We start from the raw sequence: 18,701 nt of genomic DNA, 5'->3' as shown, positions 1-18,701 counted from the left end.
ACAAACTATTAAAATGTTTGAGCCCTAGTAATATACCTTCAGAAAAAAAAGGAGGAGTACAGGTGGGGCTAAAAGAGAAAGGATCTTACGTCTATACCGCCTCTGCAAGAGTTTGGAGATATAAAGCCAAGAAATTTGAATAGAGCCTCTTTATTTGCAAGGTTTACCCAGTAGAATTTACTAAGAAGTAGTACAGTGTCATGACTGAGGGCACAGAGTCTGTAGCCAGACTGTCTCAATTTGAACACAAAGTCAGCCACTTACCTGAGTGATCTTGAACAAATTGTTCAACATTTCCTCACTTTAGTTTTCTCCACTATACAGTGGAAATCACGAGACCTACTTCCTCAGGGCTGTTATGAATATGCAATGAGGAAATGCATCTGAAATGCTTAGACTAATACCTAGACCAGATTACGTACTTGATAATGTCATCGTTATGATCATCATCACCAGATTTTACCTTAAGAAAGATAAGCCAGTTTTAGCATGGGAAGGCCCAAGATATTGTAGAAAAAAATTTTCATCAGCTGCCAGAGTAGAGAATTCTTCCTATGGGATTCCAGAAGAAGGAAATGTACTGAAATAATCTATTAAAGTATCTACTATTATTTTTATAATAAACTGTATTTTTTTAATTATCATAGAGTAAAATGGGAATTTTCTTTTATGAATGTTAACACATGTATAGATTTGTGTAACTCCCACCACAATCAGAAGAGAGAACTCTCTTCTGACTATATCACCACAAAAAATTCCCCTGTGCTGTCCCTTTGCAGCCAACCCTCCTCCATCCCTAACTCCTGACAACCACTGATCTGTTTTCTATCATAATAGTTTGACTTTTTGACAATGTCAGATGAGTGAAATCATATATTATGTCATCTTTTGAGATCAACTACTTTCACTCTGTATAATGACTTTGAGATTCATCCATGGTGTTGTGTGTAACAATATTTTGTTCCTTTTTATTGTTGAGTATTCCATGTACCTCAATTTGTATATCCATTCCCCCGTTCAAGGACATTTGTAGATAGAGCTGCTACAAACATTTGTGTCCAAGTTTGAGTTAATCTAAATTTTTATTTCATTTCTGTTGGATCCCATATTGGCAACTTACACTTTAGTTGGAGGAGTAGAAACCTCAGTAGTCAGAGAAGTGATCCAAGTCAGTAAGTGGATTTCAACCATATTAGTGATACCCCAATAGATACTCCAATAATATAAGAAAATCTGTTAAATTCATGGACATTTTAAATAGAAAAACTTAATTGAAAAGTGCTTAGCTGATATTTTTCTTCCTTCATATCATGAAGAGTGTATGTTTATTGTCCATTTTGAGTTGTTTTTTGTTTGTCTTTTCAAAAGCAGGATTTTTATCTAGAATTTCTAAAGGTTGAACGTTGTATTGAAGTTCTGATTCAGTAATGCAACTGCTTTCTAAGTTTAATAATGCCCTTTTCCTTTTCCAGTCTGAAAGCAAGACTATTTTTAATGTTTTCACCAGGATCATCAAAATAACCTTTCACAAAAACAACTCTTGACTAAGGTTATTGCTTGTCTCTTTGCTGAGAGTTGAGAAATCAAGTAGAATTGTCCACGTGTTAGGAAACTAAAATTGAATACGACAAGAAGTCCAAACATTAGTGTTTTTTCCTGTTGGGCTAAATAAAGCTTCTGCTGATTCTTCAATGTTTCCTATAACATGTTAGAACCAGAGTTAAACAGTTAAAAACTCTTTCCCCTGGTAGGCTGGCAGTTTAGTTTCCATCATTATTCACTCTGCTATAAAAGAAAATTCATCACAAATTGTTTTAGTCTCTCAGAACATTTTTATTGGCAAATGAAGTCAGCAGTTAATGGGTTCTCATTCAAAACAGAATAACAGCAATACCAACCAGTGAGTATCTAAAAACAGTAAGAAACACTGTTTAGATTTTGAAAATAAAAACTAGCTAGGAGAAGGCAGGTTGGGGGGTGAGGTGGGCTTGGCCTGCTTTAGAACATCTTCAGTGTCCCCATGGATCTGAGCAGAATTTATCAGACAACTGATAGAAAGAAAACCATACTATTTCATAGGTTCAGCTTATGTCCTAACTACCGTCCTATCATGGGAATTTTATTTTGTGTAGATGAATTCCCTGGTGGAAGCCATGTCTTTGATTTGCTCACATAAAGAATTCCTTACAGAAAAATGTAAACACAGAAAAAATTAAAAAGATGCAGAGAAAAGGGATTTTTCTCTAATCCTTTAGGATCTTTTCTACATACAGCCCTGGAAAACCTATTTGATGAGGGCAGTTTGCTTTGTGAGCAATGATTTTCATGGCAAAAGATTTGATTGTCTTTTAGGATATTTTCATCAAGCTGTGATAAACCAAGAAGTTCCCCTTCTCCATGTTAGGAAACTGTCTGGATAGTTATCACGTTGAAATTGCATAGTTATATCACCTGAGGACTTTATTGTTGTATTTCTCTTCCATATTTTGAGTGAGTTCTATAAACACTACATTGATAACTAGTTTCTCATCCATAGGAACTCAAAACTTTCTATGTTGCCAAACTTAAATATACAGAAATAAACTGAAAGTGGGCTGTGTAGCACAAGTAATCATTAAGGATTGAAAATCGTGGTTTCTTGACTGGGCTCTGCTGTCAGTTTTGGAAACTTGGACCTCAGTTTTCTATAAAGCAAATTTTAAAGTTAGTCAAATGTTGGTTTCAATCCTAGCATTGCCATCTAATAACTGTGATTTGGGGGTAAGTTATTTAACTAATATAATCCTTACTTTCTTTATCTTTGAAATGATGAAAATTGTCCTTAGTATGCCTACCTAATAAAATAGAGGCAATGCGTGTGAGAGCACTTAGAGAACTTTCAGGTCCTGTACAAATATATGGTATTATTTACAACCAAAGCTACGCTGAAAGGGAAGAGACTGACTTGGGCCATAGCCACACTTCAGTGCTAGGATCTATGGTGATGTCATGGAAATGGCTGAAATTTTAGATTGTTGTTATTTGGATACTTCTGCAAATAAACTCTGTTTTTTCTGAAAGCTATGCTCAAGTTCTAGAATCATTTTTGTTGCCAAGTGATTAGAGACAGCTTGGGACATAAACTCAGCCTTTGGCAGTTGCACTCACTTTTCCACGCACAAGTCTATCTTCCACAAATATTGTTTACCAAAGTGAGCTTGTTCACAGAGCAGGTTCTGGCCTAATATTTCTTACACCAGAAAATATTTACATTCTCTCTGGCCAGACCAATGCAAGGATCAGCATCTGTGGCCTGCACAACTGAATGGGACCCTTGAGATGAGCTGTATGAGCCTTGTTTATCCTAGTAAGGTGAGCGATTCTTTGTTTGCAATTTGGAGCATGGTTCCTTTTTGTGTCAGGTCCTGAAATCCCTGTAGGACCATGGAAGGACTTCCTAAGTCATTAAGTAAGAAGGCAATGGTAGTCAGACACCAAAGAAGCCTGGCTGGGGATGGCCTAGGGTCTGCCCTATTTGGGATTTATCACAGACACAGGGCTATAGGTCAGGGATCGAAAATCAGTGATGTGGAATTCAGGCAGGAACTCAGGATAAGCTTTCAGCAGGGCCAGGCAGAACACAAGGAATGCTCTGAAGTAACACTGGTCCTTTTTATCTTGATAAGTTTACACATGCTCTCTTGGTCATTTCCCTGAGCACCACTGCTGGTGCTGATTAAGATCAGCTGGGGCAGACCTGAGTTTCCTAATGGGGATGGAATATTATCATTCCCACAAGTTTCCTTGCTCTCTACCAAGAAGAGAGACTGTGTTCTCTAGAAGGATTTTGAGCTTTGGATTTTAAGGTTGTCAGTTCTCAGGGTGAAGAGTGTGGGTGGTCAGAAGAGACCTCTCCTCGGCTTGGTCTCCAACTCCAGGTCCAGACCTCAACTACATGGCTCTGCTAGAGTCGGGACCATGAGGACCCTAACAATTTCCACAGCAGGTATAACCGTCCTGCTGATGAGGATGCAAATGATCGACTCCTGTCACCAGTGTCCTTCACTGTATGCTCACACTTGCACCACTCACTTCTCATATTTCAGTTCGTTCTGAAGAAAACAACCAGCCTTCATTTCCATTGTTAAAACCTGAAATTAAATAGTTCCCTTTCAAAATATAACGTTCTTCATTTTTGTCTGCCAAATTCACACTCATGGCAGGCACTGGATTCTATATGATTAATTAATTGGAGTTGGAGGTGAGGTGAAAAGATTGCTTGTAGAGAACTCTTCAAAATTCATCCCTGGGTTATACACACTGAGTAATTATGCCTTTTCTATATCTAGGTTTAAAGTAGGAAGACTTTTCAAAGATTTCTTTTCAGGGTGTAGATTATTCAAGTGACTTTTCTTCACTCCTCTTATTAGGTTTATTTTTTCCATTTCTTTTTTCTTGAACCCTAACTTAGCAAGAAGGTAAAGTTAATCAAGTAGCAGAGGAAATAAGCCATTCATTTTTCTGTCAGCAGCACTGTGGAAAGTTTTGATAGAGAACAGCAAAACTAACAACTAAATTTAGATGTTTGAGTTACTTGGGAGTTTTTTTCTTTCTATTTGTTAATGTGATAATTCCACCTAGGGATTAACAGAATGCAAAAATAGCAGTATAAAAATGTACATAGGTGGAACAGATATCTTGATGATGCTAATTGGAATAAAGGGGGAAAAAGACGAAACAATAGCTTGTGCCTGTGTGTGTATTTGAGAAAAACCAATGAGGTAAAGTGACAAGGTGATTATATTTGCAGCAAGAAAATTGATATGAGTCCTATCTCTTCCAGTTACTAACAATTTAACCATGGACGAATGAAGACACTTAATTTCTCTAAACCTGAGTTGACTCCCAATCCTTAGCTGTATAACCAGGTTACTGTGAAAACATGGGATAAAATAAATGAAAACATTATTAAAACTCAAAGGTATGAGAACGTGCCTTCAAGCATTGTCATGCGTCTGTAGAAAGTGACTTATCCTATTTAGAGGAAACACACAGGACATATACATGAAAAACAACATCTCATGTCTATTTTAAATGCTCATCAGCCCCCCTTCACATGATTAGAATTTAACTAACCCCCAATCAATCAATGGACCCTTGGGTTTTACTTCTGACTTTCCCATTAATTCATTGGGTAAACTTTGGCAAGTTTTTTGAACCTTCCCCACCACTCCCCACCCCAGGATTGTTAAGACTGTTTACCCAACATCCCCCAAGTTTCCTGACTCCCAGTCTTGCCTTTAGTGAGTGGGAAGAGTGCTATCAGCCACATACAGAGCTAGATACCTGTCTTAGACTGTGTTCCCTGAGAAAGCAGATGCTGAGACAAGGACTTGAGACTAAGTAGCTTCTTTGGAGGGTGATCTCAAATAGGGGGATGGAGAACTGAGACAGAGAAGGGCAAGAAGTCAATGCAGAGTGCATTAATGAGCAGGTTAACAGTGCAGACAGCTGGGGCTCAATCCCTCTGGGGACATTTGGGACACTGTGTGGAATATACGGGCAGAGTTGTCCCATTTAAGAAGAGAGGAAAGTGGATTATATTTTTCTCCAATTTTTTTTCTTCCTCAGCTGAGGGTTATTCTTGAGACAGCACCTCTGGGCTGCTGTGCACATTGGCCAAGCATGTTGGAGAAATCCTGCAGGGACGCATCACAGGTGTCTACGCAAGGGAGTCATCAATGTGCATGGGGAGGGTGGGTGCCGAGGACATGTGGGTGGAGTCATGGCAGCACATGCTACACGTAGCCATGTGGCTATATTTGCCACAAGCCAATCCCTGTGGCAGGCAGGGAGATGCGCGGCACAGATCCCCCTCAAGGCGGGAAAGCTGCTTAGCTCAGGAAGGGTTAGCTGACAGCCTCCTGCTGTTAGTGCCGTCTGGATCCTCCTCAGGTTTAGAGCTGAGTTACTGCTCTGCTTGGGGTGACCCTCCAGCTAATGACTGAGTCAACCTGTGGTACAAGGGCCTGTCCATCCTGCCCAAAGTAGGACTCCTCTAATGGGTGATCTTTGCTCCACAGCCCCCCATGGTAGAGGCTTTCTTAGGTTCACTGCAGCCTGACAGCTCCCTGTGCCCATCATGCTTCCTCCCCTTTTCCTTTCGCAGGTGTTACTACCTAGTAAACCTCTTGCTGTCTCATGTTTACTCCATCCTGGTGTCTGCTTCCCGGAGAACCCAACTTGTGACAAATACCTAATTCTAAAGGGAGGTTTGGAAAATGTCAACCTCTGATCTCAAACCAAAGAAGAATCTACCTTCTATAGGTGGACAAGAAAGTTGGACTGAAAAGACCTTTTCTACGGTAGGACTAGACAAGACAAAAATTCCCCCAAGCATATCAGAAGTCAATCAGGCAAAAATACAATCAATGAAAACAAGAAAAAAATGGACATAAAATAAATGGTAGGCAGACTCAGGAGGGTTGGTAGACATTGAATAAATGCTTGAAGGGGATGATGGAATTTCCCTGTCTAAGCATTTTTAAAAAGAATAGATTATTTATTCCATTGAGGTGGTTGTCACTTCCAAATCCTTATTATAGATAGTGTTATTTTTATTTTTTTGAAGTTTTACAGATGACTGTATCTCTTAAAGAAAATAGCAGAAATATTCAGGACTGAATTGCATTAGTCGCTAGATTTATACACATGACATTATAATAGTGGGGAAGGCTGGACCAAGAATCTGTATTTAGATTTAGCTGCTTGAAAAGAAGGGGAGGAAAGGGAAATAGTATGTTTGAGAGTCTTTTGTGTACTAGAAACTCTAGCAGGTGTTTTCTTTATCATTCACCAAATATTTTTTTGAGAACTCTCTTTTTGCCAGGCACAGTTCTAGATATTGAGATACATCAGGAATGAAACTACAATTTCCTGCCACTGAGATGACATTCTGGAGGGAGAGAAATAGATGCTAAATATTAAAGTGAAATAAATATCCTTCATCAAAAAATCTACAAACAATAAACGCTGGAGAGGGTGTGAAGAAAAGGCAACCCTCCTGTACTGTTGGTGGGAATGTAAGTTGGTGCAGCCACTACGGAGAACAGTATGGAGGTTCCTTAAAAAACTAAAAATAGAACTGCCATATGACCCAGCAATCCCACTCTTTGGTATATACCCTGAGAAAGCCATAATTCAAAAAGATACAGTCACCCCAATGTTCATTGCAGCACTATTTACAGCAGCCAGGGCATGGAAGCAACCTAAGTGTCCATCAACAGAGGAATGAACAAAGAAGATTTGGTACATATACATACAATGGAATATTACTCAGCAATAAAAAAAATAATAATGCCATTTGCAGCAACATGGATGGACCTAGGGATTGTCATACTGAGTGAAGTAAGTCAGACACAGAAAGACAAATGTCATATGATATTGCTTATATGTGGAATCTAAAAAAAAGGGGGGTATAAATGAACTTATGTACAAAACAGAAATAGAGTCACAGATGGAGAAAACAGGCTTATGGGTACCAGGGGATTAGGGTGTGGAGGGATGAATTGGGAGATTGGGACTGACATATACACACTACTATATATAAAATAGATAACTAATAATAACCTGCTGTATAGCACAGGGAACTCTACTCAGTACTCTGTAATGGCCTACATGAGAAAAGAATCGTTAAAAAAAAAAAGAGTGGATATATGTATATGAATAACTGATTCACCTTGCTGTATACCTGAAGCTAACACAACATTGTAAATCAACTATACGCCAACACAAATTTTTTTTAAAAAAGTGAAATATATGATAAAGTATCTTAGAATGTGATACACAATATGTAAAAATAAAAAGAGCAGGGAAATCCAGAGTTCCCGGTAGGGTGTGGGTTGCATGTAAATAATGTGGACAGGGTAGGCCTTATTGAGAAGATGACATTTGAGCAAAGACTTGAATGAGGTGAGGGAATTAGCCGCCTGGATACTTGCAGAAAGAGAATTCCAAGCCCAGGTAGGAGGCAGTGCAAAGCCCTAAAGCGTGTCAGAGGGAAACAGAGAAGCCAGGAGAGGGATGGAGGCTTATACAAATCAAACCCCCCTCCTAACTCTCCGAGCCAGTGACCTCAGGTTCTTATTCACGTCTGTCCACCTCCCTAACTCACCCTCTTGTTTATCCTGCTTCTGACATTCCATAAAGGGGAGGAAAACCACCGCACTTCCATCTTTCCAAAGTCTAGTCCTTTCCCTTCTAACCGCAAACCAGTGCAGTTTGATGAGACAATTGTCTGGCCGCAGTGCATGCTCACACTCACAGAGGTAAATATAGATTGTCTTTGCTATACCAGAATATGCATACATACAATGAAGCAGATTGGAAAGCGGAGTTTGAGAAGCATCACTGGCAATCACATTGCATTTGTGGTATTATCTGTTCGGTTTTCCTAGAACACTCATTAAATGGTAAATGGTTAAGCGAGACTTCAGCAGGTCTCTAGGAAACCGAACAGCTTACTTGAGAGTCATTTTTATTGAAACAGTTGCAAGAACTGACTGGTCGTTTGGACATAGTGGAGACCAGCCTAACTCTCAGGACAATTCTCTTGGAGCATCCCAGCTCCGGCAGAATATTTGAAGTGACATATTTCATAATTGCTCCCAGTAAATAAATGTTTACTCCTTCTGTAGAAACCAATTTCAGTGCCTTTTACTGAAACTAGCAACACCTCAGCTTACTTGCTCAGAATTGTTCAAAAGATATACACATTATTAAGTTTAATTAGAAATACATTGGTTGATCACCCTTATCTGAGTGGAATTTTTATACCAAAATGGACAGCTCCACATGCCCATGGATATCCCACCATTTGACTGTCTTGGACCACTTTTTGACCATCTCTCATTCTTTTCTTTTTTTCGCCTAAAGAACTCTAGAATGCAATATCTCCTAAAGAACATCAGTAGAATTAGAAATGAATTAGAGGGAGGATGTCAGCAGCTCCTTGCAATGAGAATGACACTGAAAAGCATCTAGTTGTGATACACATCTTATATAATAGATGCTATGGATTTTTTAAATGAGATTCTTTTATTCATAAAGTGCAATTTTTGGAGTTCCTAAGAAAATAGGTACTGTGTACTTTAAAATTGCACTATATAATCTATGGAACAAAGATAAAAACATCTAGTGTTTCCAAAGCATTGCTTCCCAGGGATGTTCAAATGTGCTAAAGATATGAACTCATTGATCATCCTACTCTCCTTTTAGTAGTAAGAGTCAGATATTATTGTCCTGATTTCATAGACAAGGACCCAGTGCCAACCTCTGGCTGTTCAGAGAGAGAGAGGTGTCTAGGGATTAAAGCTCTATCACCACACGTGTTGCTTTCCTTAGTTTTAAATAAAGGCTTGTCTCCTTTACATTTCAACACTGTAATTTCTTTTGTCTTTTGGAAAGCATACAAATACACACATGTTTACACGTACAATTTTTTTTCTGACTGCAAAACAAGAATTTGCTGTGGAGGTCACTCTTGTGCTGAAACTTAAAACAGTTTTGTAAAAATGAATGAAGGTCATTTTTACCCTGAGCTTTGCAAAAAATTAAAAATTGATAATATCCAGTGCTGACAATGGTATAGGGAAGTAGGTACTTCGATCCATGGTTGATGTGAAAATGAATTGCCACAAAACTTTTGGAAGGTTAACTGGAAGTTTCTATTAAATGAATATATTACTATACTTTTGCTTTGGGGAATCTATTCTACAGAAATAAATGCACCAGATACATGCACAAACATGTTAATTTTAGCATTATTTATAGTGGCCAAAAGCAAACAAACCAACCAAGAAAGCATAGGAAAAACGCAGTTTCTCATCAATGGTTGAATGATTCAATACTTTCTAATTCTAATGAATCTAATGATTCATAGTTTCTAATTAATTAGAATTTTAATGTAACCATTAAAAGAACAAGTTAGTTCTATGAGCATTTACCTGGAGGGAAAGCCATGGAAACTAAATGAGAAGATCAAATTGAGGATAATATATATAACAATCTGCTTTTTAAATTGAAAAAAATACTCATATATAAGGAAATATGTATTTGTCTACGTATTTACATGCATGGAGAAAACTACAGAAGGATAAACCCTAAATAGTTAATAATGACAAGCTTTGTGTATCCTTGGGCTGGTGGAGCTAAGAAGGAGAGGAAGAGTGAATGGGGAGAGCCAGGGAGATTTGGGATTTTATTTTGATCAACCTCTCTGATTAAGCATGGACTACTTGTGAAGTTTAAAATAAATATCTCACACAAAAAATTTTAACGAAGAAAGTCATGACACAGAGTGATGAGGTAGAAGGATAGAGATCTGAGCGTCAGCCAGATGGCATTGCCCCTGTTTTGCTACATGTTGCTGTGTAACCTCCAATACATCACTAACTCCTCTGATTATCCATTTCCTCATATGAAATGCAGATAATATGTAAAGCATAAGGCACATTGCAGGCAGGTAGTAGGCACAGAACAAATGTTATCCATTACTACAGAGGAAGAAAGTTTTCCAGGTGGGAGTAGAAAGAAGCAGGAGATAAACGTTGGGCAGAATGGGAAGTAGATTCTCCTGGGATCTCTAGGTCAATTCACAGAATTAGGAATTTGTTTCTACTGTCTCAAAACAGAGCCCTCTGGGACACACGGACGGACTCATTATTTGCGAATGACTGTGTTTCTCTCAGCAGCCTTAGAATCTCAGGCTGGAAGCTGAGAGGAACTGATGGATGTTACTTCTGAAGGGTCACCTTTTCACCAACCATGAGAATCAAATGGCAAACTGTTAGTCTTTCTGGAAATCAAGACTCACACTGAAAGATTTTTGTCTCTAACTGGAAAGAAGGGACAGTCACGCTGCTTCTAGTATTACAATGCATGCCAGGAAGCAGAGAAAAGAGGGACAAGGGCTGGGGGGATGGGGAGATAGAAATCCTATGTGTCAGCCAACAGAAATGATTAAATTGGGCAAATATCCCTGTTAACCAGCTGTGAGTAAATTACTGCTAAAAGGAAATTATTCCAGCCCTGATGGGCCTGCCTTGATGCCTTATAGTTTTATTCTTAAAAGCTACCAGTCTCAAGATAAAACCCAAGGCAGAGATAAAACCAAAATTTTAGATAAAGGAAAGGCAGTGGCCTCACTGCAGAAGTGAAAGGAACCAGCCTCGAAGAGTAAGCCAGTCTGAGTGAAGGTTACTAGAAGGTAATGCGTCTAAGACTGTACCAGAAGCTAGAAGAGACAAGGAAGTATCTTTCCCTAAGACTTTCAGAGAGAGCATGGCCCTGCCAACACTTGATTTTGGACGTGTAGCCTCCAGAAATGCGAGAGAATAAATTTCTGTTGTTATAAGCCACCCAGCTTGTGGTACTCTGTTAAGAGAGCACTAAGAAACTCATATAGATTTTGGTGGGACTCCAGGGACTCAAAAACCCTAGATAAGGTGTCCTAATCCACTTGGGCTGCTACAACAGAATACCATAGACTAGGTGGCTTATGAATAACAAATTTATTTCTCATAGTTCTGGAGGTTGGGAAGTCCAAGATCAAGGAGCCAATATTCCCAGCAGATTCGGTGTCTGGTGAGAGCCCACTTCCTGGTTCATAGAAAGCTGTCCTCTTGCTGTGTCCTCACATGACAGAAGGGGCCAGGAAGCTCTCTGGGGTCTCTTTTAAAAGGGCACTAATCCCACTCATGAGGGCTGCTGCATCTTCATGACCTAATCTCCTCCCAAATGCTCCACCTCTAATATCATCACATTGGGCATTAGGATTTAGCATAGTAACTTGAGAGGGACACAAATGTTCAGTCTAGAGCATATTGCCTCTCCTTTTGGGGTAAAATTTTAGGATTTATGTTTGGAGAGGCTGGTTATTGGTTTAAGAAAAACATCAAGATTCCACTGCTTATTCTAGACAGAGCATGGACACCATCATTCTAAAACCCCCTGCACAGAGCAGGTAGGAGAGCAGACACTATCATATATTTAAATTCCTGTTTTGTTGATGCTAAGCTGTGGATGGTATGGAATAATTTTCAGTGCATTAACTTATACATTTATATATTTAAATATTGGAGATCACAAGATAAACTTGATTAAGGATCTGGTAATTCTCCCTAGTTGAACTTGGTGTTCTGTCCAATTCTGTTGACTTTCTTCTGGGTGAGCCATGGAGGTTTCTTGTCTGATGTGGTTCTATGATGGAAGGCATCTGGCTCATGTCAAGGCCTCTAATACTATTTTCAGATAGCTTTTAGTCTTTGGTTCAGCACATACTGAAAATACTTTTTATAAATAGTTTTTATGGAGACTGTGCTTACCTTCAACGTGTTCTGTAAAATATGGCATCTTTCCCTAGTTGCTTATCTTGAGAATGGCATTTTTGTCTTTTCTTGAACTTGAACTTTACAGTAGCATAAGTACTGTGTTTTCTTTACCTGCTGTGTTCTTTTTCATTAGTTGCCTTTAGATTCTGTTCCTTGACCGAATGCCTTGTGTAGCATCATGACACTTCCTGCATGACACCATTAAACAACTTATAGCATCCTCAGCTCAATTCATAATCATATCTACTATACCTATAGTAAAAGACAGTCTGGCTTTATTAACCCATCTTGCCATTCCCCACTGTAATAAATAAACAGAATAACTGTTTGTTCTTATTAAATTGTCAGATATTTTGACTGACCCTTATACCACACATAGAGACTATTATATACTGCGTTATTTGTCCATAAGATTAATGCTTTGAATTCCCTTAATTTCCCATGAAATAATATTTCAGGTTAGCTGCAAACTCTTATTTATTCAAACAGAAATACCTGCAGACATAAGCCTAACATGTGATCAACTGATAGGGCAGTAAAATGTAACAAAAAATCTTAATATCAACAGGGTTATCAGTCACCCTACATCATAGGGAAAATATGCCTACGCATTTATACCCTGTACCTGGAAAATTTTTTCAATAGCAAATTTCCATTTCCACTTACTGTATAAAATCCTGTTAGCATGTCCTTTTGCCAAGTAAAATTGAGTTATTATTACAAAGTGTTTGTAGTAAAAAAGATTTGATGTTTGCAAGGAACAACATTCACTTTTTTTTTTTTAAGTCTTTATTGAATTTGTTACAATATTACTTCTGTTTTATGTTTTGCTTTTTTTGGCTGAGAGGCATGTGGGATCTCAGCCCCCCACCAGGGATCAAACCCGCACCTCCTGCATTGGAAGGTGAAGTCTTAACCACTGGACTGCCAGGGAAGTCCCAACATTCAGGCTTTTAGAAAGCAGAGCTACTTAACGAAGTGGGTTTGTTTAAAATCTTTTTAGAATTTATAATATACTCATAATACCTAAATGTTTAAAGCAATATAGGACAAGACAATGATTAAGAATCAGTATCAATTAGGGAACACTTCCTTAAACAGAATTGAAGCCAAATTTGACAGAAGTGACAAAGTAGTTTGGCAAAGAGGAGAGGAGAAGTCTAAGGAAAAAAGAGACCAGGATTTTCAGCTTAGTGATAATACATTGATAACTTGGGTAACTCACATAAACTATCTGGACCCAGCTTCCCCAGTGAAAAAATGCATGGGTGGAGTTTATGACTTCTACAATTTAAACCTGTTGATAGTCTATGGAGATGGACTGAAAGACAAAAGTGGAAAAAATGATTTTATTGGAGAAGTCATTACTATCCATTTTAACCTTTGTCTTGAAAATAGAGGGAAAGATATATATTTTTATTGCTGATGATCAAATATTTAATTTAATAGTATTACAGTTGGTTTATTGTGACAATTTAGCTAAGCTATAATCTTTCCCATAGTTTCCTCCCCTGAATGGTTCTGGTTGTATTTGAGTGTTTATTTCCTCACCCAAAAAAGAGAGAAACTTTACGTTTTCTTTCCAATTCTATTTTTAAAAAATGACTATAAAATAATGAGGGGTAGTACTGGATCACCATTCTAGCTTTTGGGGCATTTTCTTATACTTAATTCCAGTGACCTCCCTTACTGACAAAAAAAATAAAGCGTCTCACATGGGCAGCACTGTTTTCTCCCCCTTCCTTTCTGCTATGCAGTCCATGCGAGCTAAGAGTGACTTTGGAGGGATAAGTGGAAACACAGCCAACACAATGGAGAAGAGTAAGAGGCCAGAGTGTGAAGCAAGTTAGGTTGTTTCCAAGAACAACTAAACCTGAAAATCACTCACGTTTTCAATTGCATCTGCTTAACGAGCTGTTAAGCAGATAATATGGGGGAGGTGTCCCAATACTAGGTTAATCCTTTTCTCTCTTTTTCTCTTCTTTTCCTTTTTAATATTTTCCATGGTTGGAGGAAATGTCTTGGTGGCTGTAACTCCAAAATTCAAAACTCTGACAATCATGAATTTTTAATACTGCTTTTCATTTTTCTGTCTTTCTCTACTGAGCATGACAATATATTGCATCTTTTAAAGGACAGTCATGGAAATAACTCCTGTGTAGAAAAAAGAACTTTGGAATAGGAAATCTTGGTTCATAGACTATGTCTGCCACATTTTCATGTGGGATGCTAAGTATGTCATTTAAATTCTTTGAGCTTCAATTTTCTCATCTATGCATGGATGGTATAATCCATACTTCATAGGGTTGATGTGGGAAATAACATGATGCCATATGTAATAGAAGAGACAGGCATTAAACTCAAAGTAGGTGCTCATCCGTGATGGCTGAATCTCCATCCCAGAGGTCACCTGCAGGTGTATTCTGCTATATGCAATGGCAGTGGAAGATACATGAATTTCAGAGTAAGCAGTGCCAAGTCACTGATGTATTTCCAACATTTAAATAGAAATGCTAAGTGCTACCTTTAGCAGAGATTTATCAGAAATTGCAAATTTTGTTGTGGAATAAGAATCTGTTCCTATAACTTCAGGATGAAGTCTCCACTTCTGCTCTCCCTAAAGATACAAATATATTTGAAGATATTTTTGTTCTTCAAGGTCTCAAATGTACAAGTACGCCCCAATTAATTCATTGCTTAAAAACCTTGGCATTTTAACTAGTCAATTGTCTTTTTAGTCTCCCATGACCTCAAAGGCACTGAAAGACTGGATTACTGGAAAACACTGATTCTTCTCTAGAAATACAACACGATGGTACCATCTGAGGAGGATTGCCCACGTGAGAGTTCTCAGGTCCCTAAGCTCTCGCCTCTCTGAGGTTCTCATGCAGCTCCCCTGAAGGCCTAGGGCCCCCATTTAGCAACTCCTCTGGGAGTCCTCTTCATTACCATCTGCATTGCCTCACTCTTCTGGCTTTTCATTCCACCCCTGTGTTCCTATCCCCACATCCCAATACATCAGCCCATCAGACACAATAATGACTGCTAATGGAAGACTGCAAGGGAAGGGGTTCAAGCTCATCATCTGTGTGCTAGAAACCAAGTCAGGTATCCACCTATGTCATTTAATTTAAAGAGTTTAGATATTCATGGACTTCCTGGAAATATGGCTTTCTGGCTGTCTAAGAGTGACTGTAAAATATAATTTTGGGCTCAGTGGGGTTGCTTCTGGTTGGGAGAACTTATATGCCACTTGGCGTCTCATGGTAGTATGGAAAGATGCTGACTCCGCCCAGGGGTGGGCTAGTGCTGGCTAACGTGGTGCCCACTCAAAATGTGGGTGCAGCCTTAAACGATTGAGCCCTCCCTGCCTCTGAATTTACCCACAGCTTCTCACTGCTGTCGGTTGACGTGAAAGGCGAAAGGAAGGAAGATGCCTAGTGTGGGTAGGTAAGGGGAAGAGAATGTTAACTATGGCTTTAATATTGCCTTCTAAGAACTGCTCATAATTATTTAACGTCTTCTCTTAGAAACAGACCCCCCATTTCTGATTTCTACACACAGAACCGGTCTCTCTAATCCTGTTGATTCTTGCTTTCTTGTCTATACCTCACTGACGGTCTTAGCGTCAAAGCTGCATCAATCCATCAGAACAGAACCATGACGGCTAATGGAGGAGAGCACAGCAGAGGATGACAGCATCAGCACCGACACCAAGTCACCTCCAGTTGATACAGCCTCTTTCAAGGACTTCAGCACTTTCTGCATACATCACCTCACTTATCTTTACTGCATTCCTAGTGACAGGACAACTACAATTATATAATTCTACCTTAAAAGGAATGCAGCCACAATGCAGAGACTGCGACTTGTCCAAAGTCAGTCCACTTGAGGAATAGAATCCACAGCTTCTGTTTATTGTTGGTGCATATTGAGATACCTTCTGATGACACTTAATGAAGACTGTAAGCACTCATATTTAAGGAGCAGGAGAACTGAACTAACTTCGATTCCACCCTGACTTGTGTCCAGCCTACAGTCACTTACTTCCCAAGTCCTTCCATAACAAAACACAGCTTGACCCTGATGATAAAGAACCTAATTATGCCAGGCTGGAAAGGATCCGTGGCTATAATCACATTGGAATAACCCAATTGGGCAAAGGACAGAAAAGCATGTAATAGAGGGCACTATATCAAACAAACAAATTGCAAATGTTTTTAATGATGTTGAGCTGAGGTCAATGATTTTCAAAGAAGAACACTGAACATGAGCTGCTGAATATACTGATGTCATTGAGACCAAAAGAAAAAAAAATGTTCAGAAAATCCTAAAATGTTGTTTTATCTGTATCATTAGTCACACTGAACTCTTAGCCTCCCCGAACTTCTGAATTCAGGCATCCCTATTGCCCCAAGGGTTAGATTAAGAATAAAGTGTGTTGTTAAAAGTATAGAAACATTCTAAATATTGGAGCTTACCCCTTTAAACATCAAAATGATTGTAAATATATATATATATTTTTTTTGGGTGAAAACTTACCAAAAAGTACAATACAAAAGAGGACACAAAGCAGAATCTCACATCTGCTGGATGAAATTCTATCACTGTTACCAACATATATGACCCCGGCAACAGCAGACAGTGATGGCTTGAGGGGATATTGCAGTGTGTAGGGTCACCTTCTCTTCTCTGAAATGTCCCAGACTGGAGTGTTTTTAAGTTATTAAATGTGCTTTTTAAATTTCTCCTGCTTGCTCCTGTGCTGTCATTTCATATCACAATCTTCTTGCTACTGTCATTACCTGAATCTGATAATCCCAATCTCTACCTCATCCGCATGCTACCCACCACTACTTCTTGAAAAATATATGAGCTTTCGGGCGTAAATAATTGGTAGCATAGACAGACGAGAAGACGCTTTATAAAGGCAGCATCCTAAGAATGTGGTTCTTAACATTTGCAAACCATGGAAACATTGGAGAATCTTAAAAAAGTTGTAAACACTCTCCCTATATTTACATCTGCATGTGATTTGTCAGCAGGGTTTGTGAAATATATCCACAGAAACAGAGTGCATAAACCCAACCTGGAAACAGGAAAATTTTCTTAAGCACTTTGTGGGCATTTTTCCACCAAAGGGTGCTCCTACTTACTTATGCTTCTCTGGGCATCAAAATATTTCCTACCTCTAATAATCAGTTTAGACATCGCTGGTGGTAGGAAGCAATCAACAAATACCTGATAAATGAATATTCATCTATAATATTAAGATTAGTTTTATTTTATTTTTTTTTTACATCTTTATTGGAGTATAATTGCTTTACAATGGTGTGTTAGTTTCTGCTTTATAACAAAGTGTATCAGTTTTACATATACATATGTTCCCATATCTCTTCCCTCTTGCATCTCCCTCCCTCCCACCCTCCCTATCCCACCCCTCTAGGTGGTCACAAAGCACCAAGCTGATCTCCCTGTGCTATGCGGTTGCTTCTCACTAGCTATCTATTTTACATTTGGTAGTGTATATATGTCCATGCCACTCTCTCACTTTGTCACAGCTTACACTTCCCCCTCCCCTTATCCTCAAGTCCATTCTCTAGTAGGCCTGTGTCTATATTAAAATTACTTGATATTAAAAGTTAACATGAGATGTTATAAATGCAATAAAAGAATTGGGCATGTCTGAGCCCACACAATAGAATGAGAAAAATACACAGCTGACCCAATCATAAACATCTATAAAATAATTGATAGCTATTATGTATGATTTCTGAATTGAATTTTAATTCTATTTGAGGCGAAGGGCTATTGTGATTTGCTCTGGAGTCCTTTCTTCATTCCTCATTCAGATTTGTCTTCCTCCTTCTATCCATGCCCTTCTATTTTTGGAGTGACCATTTCCTCCTGCAGGGACCATATTGCTTCTACCTGGGACTCACAGTTCTCTGAATCTGCAATTGCTCAGAGGTCAGAGTTAAGTTATAATCTTTGTTACCTGCATTTCTAAGATCTAATTGATGAGGCCAAGTGGATGACTTGGACGGGCTGTCTCAAGGCTTACCAAGGAGTAGGAGAAGATGGTGGGCATAATCCAATATGACTGAGGGCAATACAAGTGTAAGTTGCCTGAAACTTCATTGGCTACAGCAAGTCACAAGACAGTGCCCAAATTCAAAAAGGGTGAATATTGCAGTCCCACCACCTTCTAGGAAGTAAGAGGGCTGGATGATTTGTGAACAGCACAGAAGACCTTAACACAGCTTGGATGCATGGATGTTTCAATTCCCATTGTGGTTACTCACAGACTTTTGATTTTTACACTATTTCCTA

The sequence above is a fragment of the Balaenoptera acutorostrata genome, chromosome 2 (genome assembly GCF_949987535.1).
Source record: "Balaenoptera acutorostrata chromosome 2, mBalAcu1.1, whole genome shotgun sequence".
NCBI classification, from domain to species: Eukaryota; Metazoa; Chordata; class Mammalia; order Artiodactyla; family Balaenopteridae; genus Balaenoptera; species Balaenoptera acutorostrata.
The sequence above is the reverse complement of the archived record's forward strand: the minus strand, read 5'-3'. Positions refer to the sequence as shown.